Genomic DNA, 17,302 nt, shown 5'->3' with positions numbered 1-17,302 from the left:
TTCAAATTCTAGGGCAGCTATTCATGTACAGCTGAAAGCAGTCGGTACAAATCCAGATTATTCTATGAAGAGTCTGTTTGATGTCTCCTTTTCAAACTGCTGGGTAAACTGTAGTACAAGCAAAATCGGGCCAGTGATTCTATGATTTAAGAGCGTTCAACATTAGAAATCAAAGAATCCAGTTTCCTGTCTCATTGACATGCCTCTGGACTGCTATCAAACCTGGGGTGCAGCATCTCATCTTTCTAGCATAATATTTACAATATTCTGCTATTCCTCCCTCAAACACTGCTGAAGTTCCTTGATTTTCAATTCAGTTCAAAACAGGGGCAGGACTTTTTCTTTCTCTCTCCTAATATCTGTTTATATTTTAGGGAAATCCAGGTGAAATGGCCTGTAATTAGCTTTCAAGGAGTAGATCTATAGATTTTACTATAGGCAAATCACTCCTTCTCTCAACATTTAAAATGATGCTGAAAAAAAATCTCACCAGAAGAAGCAGCCCAAATATTCTCCCAAGAAAATTGGGCTAGCACACTTAAAGCACAAAAGTTTCCATAGCCAAAAAAATTTCACATCTGGATGCTTTTAACATTGTCAGCATGGCCAGACACCCACTTGTATCTGGGTGTTGTGCAATTCCAGCATGAAACTCAAACTCACACCATGAATCCAGAAGAAGCAGCCTAACACTGCCATCACACCCTTTCTTGTAAATCTTCGGTCCTAGAGAACTTCTTCCAGCTCTAGGGTTTGGAATAACTTGTTTTCAGACCAAAGCTGTCTTCTCCAAACCAAGTCCTGTATCCTGGCTGAGTTAGCTGGAGTTAAATCAGCATAAAACTAAAATAGCACAATGGAAAGTCAGGCCTACTGTTAAATCATGCTTCTATTTTTATCTGGCAAAGCACTTAAACATGTGCTTGAGATCCACAGAACTTAAGCATATGCTTAAAGTTAGTCCTGTGTTTACATGCATTGTTAAGTCAGGGCTTATAAATCAACTGATTTTGTGAATCTGGCTGAAATTTTGCGATTTTTAAAAGAAAGCACACAATGCTGATCTCCACGTATGAAAAGGGATCCATAGGCTCAGGATGCAGAAACTTGCACATCAAGCAGGAAAAGCTGAGTACCTGCAGTTGGGCCAAAAGCTCACACAAACCTAGAGAAAGGAAAAGGAATATTTCAGAGACAACTGCAAGATAGCACAAAGCAGGAAACAAAATTTGGAGTTAAGCAGCAACCTTAGTAGAAAAGGGATACAAAAAATGGTCGTGCAGGTAAAGCCAAGCTTTATCTATCCCAGCAGTTTACCTGCAACACTGTTCAAAATCAGAGACTTAACAGACACAAGATGCAGGCTATGCACAGAATGGTCAGTCTTCCATTTTCTGGCCATGAACAATTTAGGGACTTGAGGCAACCTCCAAGCCCACACAGGCCATTGTGTTTAGTAGCCTCTGATGAATGGATCCTACAGGATTTTGGCTGATCCTATCTTAAATTTATTTCATTTTGCCATTTCCAATATTTATCATCACTTCCACAATATAATAATCATGATTTTATGAGCTTCTGTCAAATGCTTTTTCAGTTTTCAAGGCTGAGGAGCACTACTTTATTTAGACTTCTCTGTAAAAAAAGAGACATTTCACACCTCTAGCTGTTCTTACTGCTCTTTTCTATGTCTTTTCTACTTCTAATACTTCTTTTTTGAAATTGAGTGAGCAGTCCTGCATGCAGCAGCCAAGATGCAGGAACGCTACAGGAAGATCAACATTGCTGTCTCTCTCCTGTGTATACTGCAATAGCATAAGCTGTTTGATTTGTTCTCAATTTTTCCAAATAACTAAAAAAATTTCTCTTTGTCATTTACAGGACTTCTAGTAATGGTCCGATATTTCTGGAAAATCAGCAACAATGACTTTATTAATCATTTTCCTGAATATAGAAACCATAGAAAACATAGCTACTTAGAGGCATGAATGGTCAAGATTATTTTCCCCTGTATTATTTATGTATATTGACACTGACTTTTGTCTGCCACTGTACTGCCCAGTCTCTCAAGATCCTTCTGCAAAGGACCAAAAGGCTTTGGTTATCACTGTCATAGTGGTTTTTTTGTATGAACGAACTCCCTTCCCCCCCATTAATTAATTTTTCCAGGTAGGACAGTTGAAGAACACAGCTCCCCCTGCCCCAGAAACTCCACAAGGACTGCCCCCCAAAAGGATCACTACGAGGAATGTGAAAATTTTCTGTTGTGAAAATTGGCTAATTATAGCTATCCTTTTCTTCATAACTTGGTGAGACCTTTTCAAAATCCATTCAAAACCCCAAGTAAACTATACTAAGTATCATATGCTTCTCCAGACGCTTATTCATTCCTCCGAAGAACTCCAGGGTTTGCAATGCATGCCTTTAATTTACAAAGACCGTGTTAACACATCCACAGTATATCGTGTTTATGTATGCTGCCACTAAATCTGTTATAATTTCCTCTCAATTTTTCCTGGTACAGAAGCCAGACTTGAGTAGTCTGTAGTTTTTTTAACCCCTGCTGGAACCCTTTTTAAGATTGCTGTCACATTATTTACCTCCTCTGGGATTAGGCTGACTGAACCCAAAAGTTTCATACCAGAGCAATTTAGAACATTTGAGTGAATATTATTTGTCCTGGTGATTTCTTATTGTTCATTTCATTCATCTGTTTTAAAAGCAATTAACAATTCTATTAACAATTCAATTAGAGGCCATTCCTTGGGCTCATACCTTGGGAGACTTCCTATTTACTATGCAGCCATTGCCTTCTGCTGTCGGCTACGCAGTGGTCTTACTGACCTTGAGTGCTCCTTTCACACCTTGGTCATTTGCTGAGCCCACCATTTGCAGGCAGAATGCCAGCTCCTGTTGTATTTGGAAGAGCTTTTGTTATTAGTTTTCATGTCTTTTGTGAGTCACTCCTCAAACTATTTTAGTTTGTGTTGTTATAGTTTTACATTTAACTTGTAAGAAATTATATTCCTCTCTGTTTTCTTTGTTTAGGAATGATTTCCACTTTTTAAAGGACACCTTTTTATTTCTAACATTCCCCCTTACTCCACTGTTTAACTGTAGTAACTTTTTGGGGGGTTAGGTTTATTTTGGGAACCAATGAGATATGTTTTCTCCAATTTACAGGGATGCCACTTACACTCTTAGCTCATTTACCTGCTCCTTTAGTGTTATTTAAACTGCTTTTTAAAGAAAAATATTGTCATGGTCTTCGGAGTTTTCTTAATGTTATTATTCCTACAAAAGTATTGAATTTGACCATGCAATGGTCACTACTGCCAAGCAACTCTTCAGTGCAACAGCTATAGTTTAATCAAGGCCTTAGTCAAGAGCATGTCTCCCTTTTATTGGTCCATTTTAAAATGTTGACTAAAATTCACTCTTTATATCCTAACTAGGACAAATCTGCTCCAGTTTCTTTTCTTGTATACTATTTTTTCATCGCCTCTGATCTTTCTAGTATTTCATGGATATTGTCACTGCCATGGTCAGCTGTTTAACAGACTAAGCTTATTATAATGTTTTTCTTGATTTGGCATGGCAACTTTCAATCCATAGAGAGTGGGTGGTAAATGATGATACAGATAACTAATTTATCTTATTGGACTCTGATTTCCAACAGACTGTGAGTCACTTCTCCAACGGCAAAATCTATTCTTGTCATTTCTACATAATCACTATCCTAGTAGCACAGCTTTGTACTGATTAGTTTTATTCAGTAAGATTTCTGAGAGGCCAGTACTTTATAATTCACCCATCCTCATTTTATATACATTTAATATTTATAGAAAAGCACAGATAGTTTTAGTCTTGGTCTAGCCGCCTATCTGCACGTGCCTTAACTGTGAATTTGCTTAGACTGCTCTATTTTACTTACAACCTGAACTTCACTGGCGGCTGTCCTATCCTTCTATGAAGGCACAGAGCTTTTTGTGCTGGGGAACTTGTCATCAAGACGAGTGTGTTCTTCTCCAGGTCCTCATATCAAATCATTTTAAGGACTCCCCTAGCATGTGTTTTCATTCCCAGTGCCACTACCCTGGTTGCCCCCATTTCAGAAGACACCATCCCTCCCATTGATTCTTAGTGTCTCTCCTGTTTCTAAGAAGTCTGAATAACCCCTTCTTCCCACACCACTTCCTTAGACACACATTGCATCTCTCCTTGTCTGGGACAAGCATTTCTTGAATGCTGTCATGGAGTTCCTGGTGTTTACCATCCTTTCCTATCAAAACATTATGTTTCGCCTCCTGGAGCTCTCCCTTATATTTTCTTGGTGCTCATATGACCATGACCAGACATGACGCACAAGGAAGGTCACCAGCTCCTTTCCAGTATCCTCTCAAAGGCTGCCCAGACACCACAAGATACAAAGTCTCCTGAGTTTAGGCAAACCACCACATGCTCCTTCCTGGCCTTGTAATCCCAGTTATCAATCCTATGCAGCACCACAGCCTGCCTCGTCCTACCCGGTGGGACTGTTGTCCTTTCACCATGTGTCTTGCTTAAGTGGACACACAAAGTCGCCTTCTGGCAAGAGAGAGGGGTCACATGGACAGTATCTTTTGCACACATGTTTACTCATTCAGTCTGAAACACAATTTTATTATTTGCCTTATTGTCTCCTAATTCAAGCACCAACAGCAAATCAAGCCAATTCTCCCAAACGAATCTCTTCTAAATGCCTATTGTACATTCAGCACCCAGAAAACAGAAAGCTTCTTTTACTGCACATCTAAAACCAGCACAAAAACAGGTGAACATGTGTTTTCCAGAGAGAAAATCCGGTGCTTATACTTCCTACCACCATAGTCCTCACTCTCCTGTGTTTAGGAAAGTTTTCTTCCATTTAGAAACCAATCTTATGGGGAACACAATTGTGGTTTTCACATTTATTTTATTTTCTAAAGACTGACCCTGGGTTTAATTTGTAATCTCAGGGAGTTTGGCACAGAGACAGGAGGTACCTTCATCCTTTGGACAATTAAACATGAAATGTAAAACCCAGCTAGGCTTGCATTTAATCCTCTTTGCACCCCTTAGCCCCCTGCCAGAGATAAGAAATCCTTCTCCTCTTAAAAAGAATAAAAGATTTCAGAACACATCATCAACTCATCCCTTCAGCCCTCAATACTGACAGTTTTATCTCTATACGCAAAGTTTCTCCCCCTTTCTCCAGCTTGGCAACAAAACCCAAGCCCAATGAATATTTTATATGTGTGTGGTTAATGGAGCATTCTGGCTCCAGTCCATTAGGAACCTTACACAACGGTGTATTAACTGCTTCTCAGTGTAACATTTTGAGTCTGTCCAAAAGGGACGTGTGTTTGCCAGTTGAACCAACACACTATTATTGTCTTGTCAGCCTAGTTCCTGTCTTCAGTTCAAGAGCAGGGACCCCTGCCACAGCAACTTGCCACCATTGTGCTCCCAGCAGCAACCCGAGAAGATTAGCCTAGCTCCAAGCTCTATTCTTCCCTCTATATTTTGAGGTCTGTATCTTGTGCGGGGTGGGGAATGCCTGCGGTCTTTCTCCTTCAAAGATATACACAGGGATAAGCAATCACATCACAGTTTAACACAAGGGTAAATATAAAGCAGTTAAGACGAGATCTTTAATTTTGATGGAAACCAGGCCTCCATATTCTTTCATCAGCTCTGAAATTTTGGCCTTAAAACCCACCTGATTGATTGAAAAATTGATAGCCAAATGACAACATTTGACAAAGTACTTATCACCTTCTCACTTTAAAAACCTCCTCTGTTCCTCAGGGCCATCACAGGCAGGACACTATCTCCTTCAAAATCAGCACAAAGTCATCTCAACAGACAGAGGGGCACAGATCACTCCTCTTAAAACAAGGGATGGTATAATTCTACCCTGCACATAGACAACATCCATGGTAAATGGTAAAAAGAAGATAGCTGCTAGATTTCTCAGATGAAGAGCCCTGTGAGAGTTAGGGGTCCAGATCCGAATGCTTACCTACGCTTCCCTGACAGTTTGTGGAGAGCACAGGAGCTTCCAAAGCATGAATCATCCCAACCTAAGGCAGATGTCTAGAATGGGTAAGATGAATGGCATGGGCTGTTTATCACTCCTCACCGACCAAAGAGAGAGCCTAGATGACAATCTTAGACTTTATGTCTAAGTTTTAGATAACTAAAATCAGGTGAGATGATTCCCAGCCCCAAGGTTTGCAGACTCATTTCCAGACGAGCCGCAGACCCTGACAGACTTAGGGCAGAAAACAACCAGATAAAGAAAAGTGCTGATGTGGAAGGACTGATCTCATTCCTTCCTGCCTGAAAGCAGAAAGAGCTTATGTTTCAGAAGGCAAAGCCCATCCTTTGCTCTCACGTCATTGCTGAAGCACAGTGGAAGAAAGGGAACACCGTTGTTTCACTTCGCAGGACCCCATGGCACTTTCTACAACATCTACATGAGGTAGTCACCATCCATGAGGTGCTTGGGTATTACAGGCCAGTAAACAAGGCCCAGATGAGCCAGGGAGAGACTGGTGGCCAAAAAATAGATGAGGTGAAGGCTCATGGTAGGGAGGGATCACCCCTGGACAAACGGTGCCTCCTCACCCAGTAGTGCCTGCACACCCATGACTTACGCAAACATACAGCGGTGGCAGAGTCTGAAGCTGAAAAATGTGGGGAGTGGGCTCAAAGATGCATGATTAAGGGAAGCTCCATTCAAACTTTGAACAAATTTCCTACTGCAAGGATTTGGGAGAGAAAGCAATAGTTTCCCCAAGAACACTGACAGGATCACCATGTCTCACATCACGCTTGAGGAAGGACAGGCACTGCACACATATAATCAAAAGCCATAAATCTGACTGACCAGAAGCTCAGCTGCTCTGAATACAGCTCTGAAGTCAGGCTGTTTCTCTCTCCTAGAAGCACACGCAGTAAATCAGTCATGCTACCAGTAGATAATCCAGTTACCAGCCCACTTTCTTCTCCCTCCCAGGTCCCTCAGCTCCCCTCAGCATTTCTTTTTTTACCCCCTTCAGAGCTATCATCAATGGAAAGTTTTGAGAATTAGCCGAAAACAACCAAAGCGCCTAATTGACTGAAGAAGGGAAATGGCAACTTCCATCATCTCAAAAAGCTGCACCTTTCTCCTACTCATCTCAAAGCTGAATAAAGGAATTAAAAACATAGCCTGGGGCAGCCAGCAGAGATTTATAAGAAGCAGACATTAGTTCTCACTCTAAAGGCTGGGTGTGTGCATGTGAGCCAGAAGGAGCAAACACAGAGAAAGGGAGCAGAAACATACAGAGTCTTTGCATTTAAAGAGGAGGAAAGAGAAGGAAAAAAAAAACCCAAAACCCAAAACACAACAACCTTTAAACCCTTCCTAATAAAACAGAGATCATCCTGGCAACATGAAATGCTACCCTACTTTGTTTATTTATCGACACAAAGAAAGAAGCAAGTTGGCACCTCAGAGGGTATTAAATGCTGTTTTTTTGCTGACTGAATGACCTCAGCCGAAATATTTTCCATGACAAGAGCCCAGAAGACGCTGGCACAGAGTCAGACAATAAGATTTTCAGAGTGTATTTACATTCTATCCATGGCCCCAGGCTGTTCCAAACCCATAGGCAGGTGCTGCCTTTATCTGTTCTTTGCTCACCTGGCTCCCTAGCAAAATGTTCTGAGGCCTGCGGCTCAGCTGCCTTAACTGTTTGCTGCCTGGTGCTCAGAAAGCTGAGGAGCTTCAGAGACATCTGGGATCCTGGCAAATGGAGATGGCAACCCCAGTCACCCCTCAAAGCTGACCAGTGAGTGGTACATAAGGAGTTTTTCCAACAAGCAGAGGGAAAATGGCAGTGATGCAATGGTAAAAGACAACTAAAAACTAGACAAATTCATGCTGAGGAAAGAGATACTTTTTAAAAGAGAAAGGGAGAAGGTGGTTGCGCTGCATTCTTCATCACCTGGGATCTTTAAGCTAGGTCTGGATAGCTCTGTAAGAAGAAACACTCAAGGTTCTGCAGAAGATTACAGGAGACAGTCACAGTTACAACTCCTAGCCTTGAAACCTGTGCAGGACAATATGCCACTGTCAAGCAGGGGATGCTCACCAACCCACATCCCTACAGCAGTGGGCAAAAGGGAGGGAGCCAGGCTAAGCCACAAAGAACCCCAAGGTTGTGTCTTCCAGCTCCATGGCACAAATTCCCTACATCACAGGCCTCCAGCTACATATTCTCCCATATACCAGCTCCTGACCTGGTCTTCAGCAAAAAGATCTGTTCCATCCCTGCGGTGGAAACAGCCTCCTCTTTGCTCAGTTTAATTTGGCTTCTAGTGCACAACTCCTCTCTCTTGAGTAATAAGCCTCCAGGAGATGCTGCGAGAGGATACGCCCTTAATACCACGCAACCAGGAAGAATGATAATTGCACTTTTAACAGCACTATGTACAAGGCAGCCACCAAAGCAGAGGAAGCATGAATTAAAGCAGGATGAAAAGGAGGGGCTTTACCATCTACCTAATAAGGTATTATTCATGCCTTTGGAAAGCTTCCTTGCCGAGAGATAAAGACATACATAATGGGTAGTCAGAAGCAACTGCGTCTGGAAAAGGAAAAGCCTGCCTGCCATCTCACAGCTCCCTTGTCATGCTGGACCCAGTTTCTACCTTCCCAGCCTTCAGCTCCCCGCCCTTTCCCATCTTCTTACCGTGCGTCCTTGTTTAACCCATTTTGTACCCAAGTCAGCTCCCCCGTGCCCACATGCATGGCTCAGGTCTGGCCCACTCACACACGCCTTCACACCAGTTCCCTCCAATCCCATTACCTTCACCCAACCAAGGAAAACGTCTTTTTTCCTTTCTTCTTCCCTTTCTCTCATTCCTGTCTTCCCTACAAAGTTCTTAAACTCAAATTCACTCCAGGCCTACTGTGTGCAAAGCGTGCCCCCTTTCACATCCCACCTCCAACCCATACCTATCAGCTCACTAATGCCACCCCACATCAGATAGGATGCAGACATCTGCTAACTGTGCTTGTAACTGTATTTATGTATTTTTCTGGCCTCATTTTTCACCCAGGAAACAAAAATGTGACCTTATCCTCCAACAAATTTATCATAATAAACTTTCACTCATGAGCCCAAAACAAGGTGGAGTTTTAAACATCTTCCCAAAAGTAAATTAACCACTGCTCACTTGCATGATCTGTCACTGTCCTTTTCAATCCTGCCCAATTGGTTATGATAATTTATAAGTATCTTGCAGCCCCTGTCATTTCTGAAGCTGTTTCTATGTGTGCTCCACGATGGAGCTGCTCAGGACTTGCCATGCTGAGAAGTACATCTCCATGAAACCTTTCCTAACAGGCAGAAAAACAAACAAACAAAAAATCTCTTTATCCACCCAGATCATATTTTGTAAGGCTTTTAGGTGCATGGCAGACAGACCCCTAATGGGAATTTCAAAGGATCCTGATAAAGTTAGACAATTCAGTCCCATCAAAGTCACAGCAATTTGAGTATCCAACAAGCCGGGCCCTGTGAAAGCTCTGCATGCATCTTCAGGAACCAAAATGCCTTCAGAAATTGGAACTAGGTGTTAAATGTTTAACCAGCTGTGTGGGCAGCTCATTGGTGCCTATCCTTGGACAAGATCAGATGCACATGTGCACTAGGTAAGTCCACCACACAAGTAGATGTGCAGAGAACACCTTTTCAAAGCTGTCCGTTCCCTGGCTCTGCACTCCCAACCTAGCATCATTACAGACTGGTTTAAAAAACAAACAAACCAAATAAACAAACAAAACCCACAACAATACACTCAATCAATCAATCTGTAGTTGTCCTGAGATGAAATAAGTATGCTATGAAGACCTCCTCTCAGCTGGAACAGTGAGGATAAAAAATGGAAGAAAACATGAGCCTAACCAGGTAGTGCACATGGTACCTGCCACCTCCCACTCCCAGCAGGAACTCTGAGTAATGCCTGCACACAATGTTGCTGCTACTGATGCCTGCACACAATGTTGCTGCTACTGTCCAACCCAAGGACATCCTTTAAACAATGCCTCGCTGATAATCCCGTAAGGATTTTCAACTCTGTCCTGTATAGCATTTTAATTACTCACACTGTTTCAGGAGCTCAATCATTTACAGAAGGTATTTTCATCCCACTAATTGTAGGTTTCCCAAAGGACTCAGTACAGTATTTCATGTTCTCAGTGCTATTAAATGCTTTAGGAAAGCATCCAGACTTCCAGAAATTAATTTTTTTGTGTGCATATGGTTCTGGGGAAGAAGAGGGCAAATCTGGGAAAGGAAGATTTTTAGGCCTTAAACAAAAAAGAAAATCTGGCTGTCGACTTTCAGGAAAAAAATTCCAAAAGACAATATTTCAGATAATGTTATAACAGCCTCATCTAAGTCAGCAGCAGGTCTGGAACCTGCTATTTCTAATGCTAATAGCATGCAGCTATACCCCTGCACTGGGAAAAGTAATTTCTAAAGGTTATATCTCTATCACTAATGGCATCCACCCTAGGGAGCGATTCCCAGCCTCCCAGGACAGGTAGTACAGAACATCTCATGCCAACACCGCCCAGGGCTAGCTTGGCTCTAGAGCGGACCGGCCATGCCCATAGTGCATGGCACTTGGCCTTGTGGCTATAAGACATAATAGTTGCTTGTGTGTGGTGCTTGAAGTAAACATGCCTAAAATAATTTGAGAGTTGTGTTGCATCCCACGAAGGCAATGTTTTTACTGCCTGACGCTGAAGGGCTGTGTTGCATGCCCTGCAGAAGGCGGGGGTGGTGGCAGGGTACAGCCAACAGCACAAGGTCTGAGATGGCATGGAAGGACTGAGAGGGGCAGAAGGAAGCTAAAGCAGGCACAGTGCTGTGTTGCCTGCTGAGAGCAGTCCTGCAGGTCTTCTCTTGGTGGGGTCTAGCTGGTTGACCCCAACACCAGTCATAAAAATGGGCTGGGAGGCTGAGATGTCTGGCAGTGTAGATATATTTACTGCAGGCTGTCACCCTTCTGAGCAGGCAAACCATTAGAGAGTTGGAGACCTGCAGCCTCCAAATGCATTAACTACAGCCATGTGTTCTGAAGGAAGGAAAGAATGGAGATTTCCAAGTATATCTGTACAGCATATCTGAAAAGCAATAATTGTATGCCACTGCATTCCCTGGAGTGGTGGTAACATCATCCCCTCCCTCCATGCCAAGGAAATTTAGATGCAGCCCAAGGAAAAAACTGCAATTTAGTGGAAAAAAGACTGAGACCTGCCAAGTCCCTAGAGCTCACAGCGGTGGGAGAGGCATGGAGATATAGCAGGTGGGCGTCTGTAGGGGACAAGGGACCACAAGGGACCCCCTTTTTCCAGTCCCTTCCTATTGAGTACAAAGTACTCTAAACGGAACATAATGTTCAGCCTTGTTTTCCATGATCCTGTAGTGGTGGAAAAGGCTCACAAGTGCTGTCCCGCAGACGAAGACACTTGTGCATTAGCTGAGCAGTGGTAACCCACCGTATATATGCTCTTAGTGATGTGAAAGGTAGGTTTGGTTCCTTGGCTTATAACAGGGGCTTTGAGCTGATCAGCAATCAATTATTAGATTGGTGTACCTCAACTGTGACCTTGAGTCCTCAGGAAGAAAAATCTTCATAATTATGATCTCTGGACTGTTGTGGTTTGCAGATCCCAGGAGGCAAGGCTGGTTTACTCTGGCTCTTAGAGAACGGGAATCTGCATCACAAAACCTATTATCACAGTTGGCATTAACCAGCAAGCATATTGCTAACTATCTCTGCAAAAATACCCAACTGAAATGGCCCGAGCAAGCCAGAAGACCTCTACCTGCATGAGAAATGTCCACGCTGACGTGAGTTGGCTGCTCAGGACATGAGAACATGCAGCAGCTCTGCCAGTGCCGGCAAAGGGACTTCCTCCAGCGGCTCCTTTTGTAGCTCTTTATAAATGTTTTTGGATAACAGTTAAAGGTGGCTGGGAATTAAATTGCATGGAGCTTCACTAACCAAAAATAAAAATAAAGGCAAGACGATTCATTGGGAACTTGTTTGGACTTTGGGTGTCTTTCCACTCAAAAAGATGACATGGCCTGCAAGGACAGGACCACTGAACCAATTACCTGAAACAGTGACCTGTGGGTCCTGTCCTGCCGACAATTTTATCCAGAGAGAATTCACTCGCACTACCTGCAACCCAGTACCCCAGCACTCTCACCTGGCATATCTCACTGGGGTGGACAAAGAAATATTCCAAAATGGAACTTTTACATCCCCCGCAGGAGTACAAAGCACAGAGCAAATGGCATGACTCAGATACTGCCTGGAACATATAATAAGGATATTAAACTAGATCATCATTTTATAGGTTACTTTATTTTTAATAGGGAAAAAAAAAACCCAACAAAAAAAAAAACCCAGAAGCCAAACAACCTACATATTTGGCCTTCAGATGAATTTTTGGTTTTACGTGACAGCTTTTTCCCCTACTTAAAAATTTGCATAAATACTGTCAAGACAGGACACGCATGGTAAAGAATATGCAAAAGCCCAGCTGCCTGCCTCTCCCACTGTGCTCTGCCAGGACAGCGGAGATCAGCCGGGGCTGGTACTGGGAGCAGTGCCCCCCTTCTGCATGTCACTAGGGCAGGGACTTGGTCCTGCTGGCACACAGCCTTCCTTTTAGTGAGCCTTTCTTGGGTAGAAGGACCCTAAACGGAAAGCCTAGTTTCAGTTCACTCAGCCTTTTCACTGCACAACCACTGTGATTGGGGCGGGGGGGAATGCTTATTTTCCTGTGGGAACGGAGAAGAATAAGTCGTGATGTGACCTCCCCACCAGGAAGCTGCTGCTGTTCCCCTGCCAAGAGGGGAAAGCACGAGCAGCACGGCAAGGAGAGATGAGGACGCTGGAAGGAAGGTGTCACCATGAGGTTGTGTTTACCCACACAAGGGCACCCTGAATGATTTCACACAGATTTAATTCAGCTGGTGCAAACTCCCGTGCAGACACTTACTTGGGGTTCAGGGAGGTTTATTTCTGCTAACAGGATTAGGAAAGGTTTAAGCTAAACCAAAAGAGAAGAATACACACAAGCACTTTCACAGCTTAGAAAATAAACAAACACAGAGCAAATCTGCCTTCAGACATGGCCAAAGCAACCAGAGCTCCCTTCCCAGCAGCCTCCTTACAGAGAGCATTTTATCTAATGCCATCCTCTTGGCTGCTTTTCCTGCTGCAACCCTACCTTACCACCCACTCGGCACAGAAAATTGCTGCACTTTACACCTACATACTGCTAAATAACTTACATCACTCCAGAATTTGGCCCAAGTAGCCGCACTGGCATATGAAGAAGTGTACAAAGCAGGTAAGCAGATGTCTTTTGTCCCTCTAAGATGGCAGTGGGCAGCAGAGCATGCCTGTGCTGTGAAAGCCTGGCAACGTGCTGCGGTAGGAAGAGCCAAAGGCAAAGTGGAGGGAAGCTCCAGCTGCTACACCATGTTCAGCACAAGGAGGCTATTGTCCAAAGCAGGTCCCACCAAGGCTTCCAAAATCCCTACTGGTGGGAAAGCACCTCCTATTTAAACAGTCCCTTTCCTGTGAGGATACTTGCACAAGTTAATTGAAAGGACATTTGCTGCCTGCCCAAGTAATACTGCTGCCATCTGTATTGAGCTCTGCAGCGGTTCAGCTGGAGGTACAACGTGACTGAGCAGTGAAAGTAAAGTTTACTGCATCCTCCTGAAAGGGCAGGGTGGATCTCCATCTGCAGGGTGCGGTTGCCTCGAGATGGAATTTGGTTGGGACTCGGGGGTAATAGCAGGAGTCCAGTGATGTTCACTCTCGAGAGGTGAGGATGTTGGTTTTACATTTTTTCCAAAAGGTTAGGAGTTGTGGTGAGCCTAGTCATTCTGGCATGTCAGCCTGTGCTACTTAGGGGGAAGAGCACCACCTTCTGAATTACCAAGTCAAATTGACTGTAGCAATCAACTTTTCTTTCTAAGTCCCCATCCAAAAACAAACAGGCCCAACCCTGTTTAACTTATGAGATCATAGCCCAAGGCACTGTAGCTCTCTGGGACATCACTGCCTCACCCATCATCCACAAACATCAGTTGTGCAGAGATGGTACAGATCTCTCCCAAATTTTACATACACAAAGATCTCTGACCAATGACATAAGCCCACTAGAAAGTGCCGACAGCACCTCTCCGAGGTGGTAGGTAACCAGCAGAGCCATGGAAATAAGGACAGAGCGGTGGAGTCATTAGGAACATGTGCTGTGCAGAGCTCTCACCTCTCCTGGCTGGCTCCCAGTGAAATCCTCTTGCCCAAGCTGGTGCTTGTCATTCAAAGGCTGCCTTTGTGAACCCTGCCGCACCAACACTTTGCTGCTGCTTAGCTCTACTCCAAGTAGCATGTTCATCTTCCCATCATCACTTCAGAACCTATTTGCATTGTTAAATCACTAAGAGAAATTGTTTTTCCCTTGATATCTTCAAATCAAAGCTGCCTGAGCTAGAGTTCTTTCTTTTGTTAAAGCACGTTACTACTCTTAATGGGTTTCTCAAAAGCGTGATCCATAGCTTACACTTCAGAAGTCAAAAAGTCTTATTGTCCTACAATTCAGGCCTGGCCCAACACCTCCTGAAGCAAAAGCAAAAAGTTCTCATGACTTTTTCTTGGACCTGGCCTTTTCATAGCATTGCTTCTCTGACCTCAATGCAGAAACCTTCACCACTGCTTAAAGAACTAACTTCATTCATCCATACTTACATGTGACAAAACAGCGGTATGACAAGCTGCAGAGATTTGTGAAAGGTCAGGCTGTGACCCTGACTCTGTGCTGAGATCAGAAGGTCGGAACTCTGGACGCAAGATAGCTCTTTAACCACTACTTACCACTTTCCATTAGGCGCTTTGCAACACAAAGAGCCATGAAACACAGAAAGAAAAGGAGAAAAATAGCTATTAATCCTCTCCTAGCTAGGGCAAAAGTGCTGCTGCCTGAAGTATGTAACTGGTACATCTGATGACCATTTCCTGTCTGATCATCTTGAGCGTTCTGCTTGAAAGCCTTGTACCTGGGAATTAGTTCCATTCAATAGTTTCACAAACAAAATCAAATAAAATAATTGAGAATATGTATACTACTTCTGCAGGCAACAAAGCTAGGAAGAGCTGACATTATATACAGCAGAGGATCAGAAATCAAAATGATCCTGATGATTTGCAAAAACGGTGTGTGTGTGTGTGAGATTTAATTTAGTAAAAATCTGTGCAAGATACTACGCCTGTAGAGGCATCCTTCCTCCCTGCTCAACATAGGTAAGGTCTTGACTGGTGGATTGCCTCTAGCCTCAGACTCACCATTCAAGAAAGACATGGACAGACCACAGAGTGTAGAGAAAAGCAGAAGGCTGGGAAACATGATCTCCAGCAAACGCATGTGCTGGGGTGTTTAGGCAAGGGGAGAGGTGGTTAAGGGGAGCAAGATGGACATCTTCAACTGCGCAAAAGGCCATGCAAGAAATGGGTTGGACATCAGCACTTCCAACCAGCCCTCCTCAGTGGCTGTATGATAATTTCACTTCTGATTCCTGGTGCCATTTCTGTAATAATTGTATGCTTTGTGGTTAAGAGAGAAGCTTGAAATATAATTTACGGGTAATCTAAAGGTTAAAAAGTTGAAGTTCAAAAAAAAAGCTTGAAAAAAGTTTGTCTTATGTCATGATTTGGCTCATGTTGGATAAGAAGATCCAGAATTTTTGATCACCATTTGGCAATGCTTACTTGCTTCCCTAAAGGGTTTTAAAATGGCACCAACATTATATCAACCATGTTACCTCCTCCCATTGTCTGTGTTTTACTGACGTGGGTATCTTGAGCCTGATGCAGCTTTCCAAAGTACCCAGACTGCACAGGGGTGTGGAGCCCCTCTCTCTATTCGATTGCAACTTAGCACCAAATTATTCCGTATTTTTCTGCAGAACTTCCTAAATCTCAATCTGATTTACTCTGCACTGACCTATGTAGGTCTTGCAGCACTTTTCATCTCCCAAATTTCACTCTCTGTACCCAGCAAGCATTAACATTCAGAGTAAGTTTTCCCTCCAGGTATGAGCTTGGCTTTCTTTCAGAGCAGTCTCATTTTCCTACCTTCATGCACACTTGTATTTCCTTAAAGAGCCTGAACTCCCATTAAATAGGAGAGTCTAAATGACAAGTGTTAAAATATTTTTTTTTTAACCTATTCTCATTCAGTAGGCGCCCTACTTCCCTGCAGACTGGGCACCATCTCCAGCCTACTCAAAAAGCTGTGCCCTTACTGACACCAGCATCTCATTTTTATCCTCATTCTCAGACCCTTGTAGACAACAGAAAAAATAGCAACTTGTGTGGATCACATCTAAAACCACGTGCATAAGTTCAAAGATAATTAGCCTTTTAGTTGTTAAATGCTGTGCAAAGCACACATTTAACAGCTAAAACTGATTTTAATCTTTGCTTAATTCTTTTGCCAGAGAGTCCCATTCACAGTGAGGCAGCTGTCTAAATATCTCGGCCCCTTGGGGCGAGGAGACAAGGGTGCCTCTTGCAATGCTCTTGGGTGACCCCAGCTGGCTACTGCCCCGGCAGCACCCAAGAGCCACTTCCAACTCATCTGGGGGCAGAGGATGCCAGTGGGGCTAGACCCCCAAAAAGACCATTTATCTGTGAAATGCAAAAATTCTCACTTTCCTCGGTTCAGGTAACCCTTCTTAAAGTCATAACAGAAAGTCAGGTGGTGAGAATGGTAAAATTAATGCAAAGTAATGGCCTTATTAGTGAGGAAGTGCGTAGATTCTCACCCTTTGCACTAGCTAGGCATGAAACCATCAGTCACTGCATCCTTTGCCCCATAACAGGGTCTTCCCCTTGAATCAAAAAGGCCCTCAAAGGCCAGAGGGCAACGGCAAACAGTGGGACAGTTGCAGGTTTGTTGTACTCAACACCACAAGACTGATATATTTTTCTTTCATAACACCTCGTCTAAGCTTCGCCATGCTATGAGCACCTGCTTGTAATTACATTCCTTAAAAGCAAGCAGCTAGCATACTTTTTTTAATCATCTCAAACGTCCTTCTGCAGAATGTGATTAGACATTAGTGCCTTCTACAGCAAGGCAGTATACACACATCCAGAGAAAGAGATGACAGAAGGACACGACAACAACAAA

The 17,302-nt window shown here is 43.4% G+C and overlaps 1 protein-coding gene across 1 annotated transcript in view; it reads right to left on the bottom strand.

The window, feature by feature from the left end:
- The window catches only part of LPP (LIM domain containing preferred translocation partner in lipoma), an 826,113-nt gene that overhangs the window by 348,699 nt on the left and 460,112 nt on the right, over window positions 1–17,302 (bottom strand). The window lies entirely within an intron of this gene.

The sequence above is a fragment of the Mycteria americana genome, chromosome 7 (assembly GCF_035582795.1).
Source record: "Mycteria americana isolate JAX WOST 10 ecotype Jacksonville Zoo and Gardens chromosome 7, USCA_MyAme_1.0, whole genome shotgun sequence".
NCBI lineage: Eukaryota > Metazoa > Chordata > Aves > Ciconiiformes > Ciconiidae > Mycteria > Mycteria americana.
This window is presented reverse-complemented; position numbering and strand designations above follow the sequence as displayed.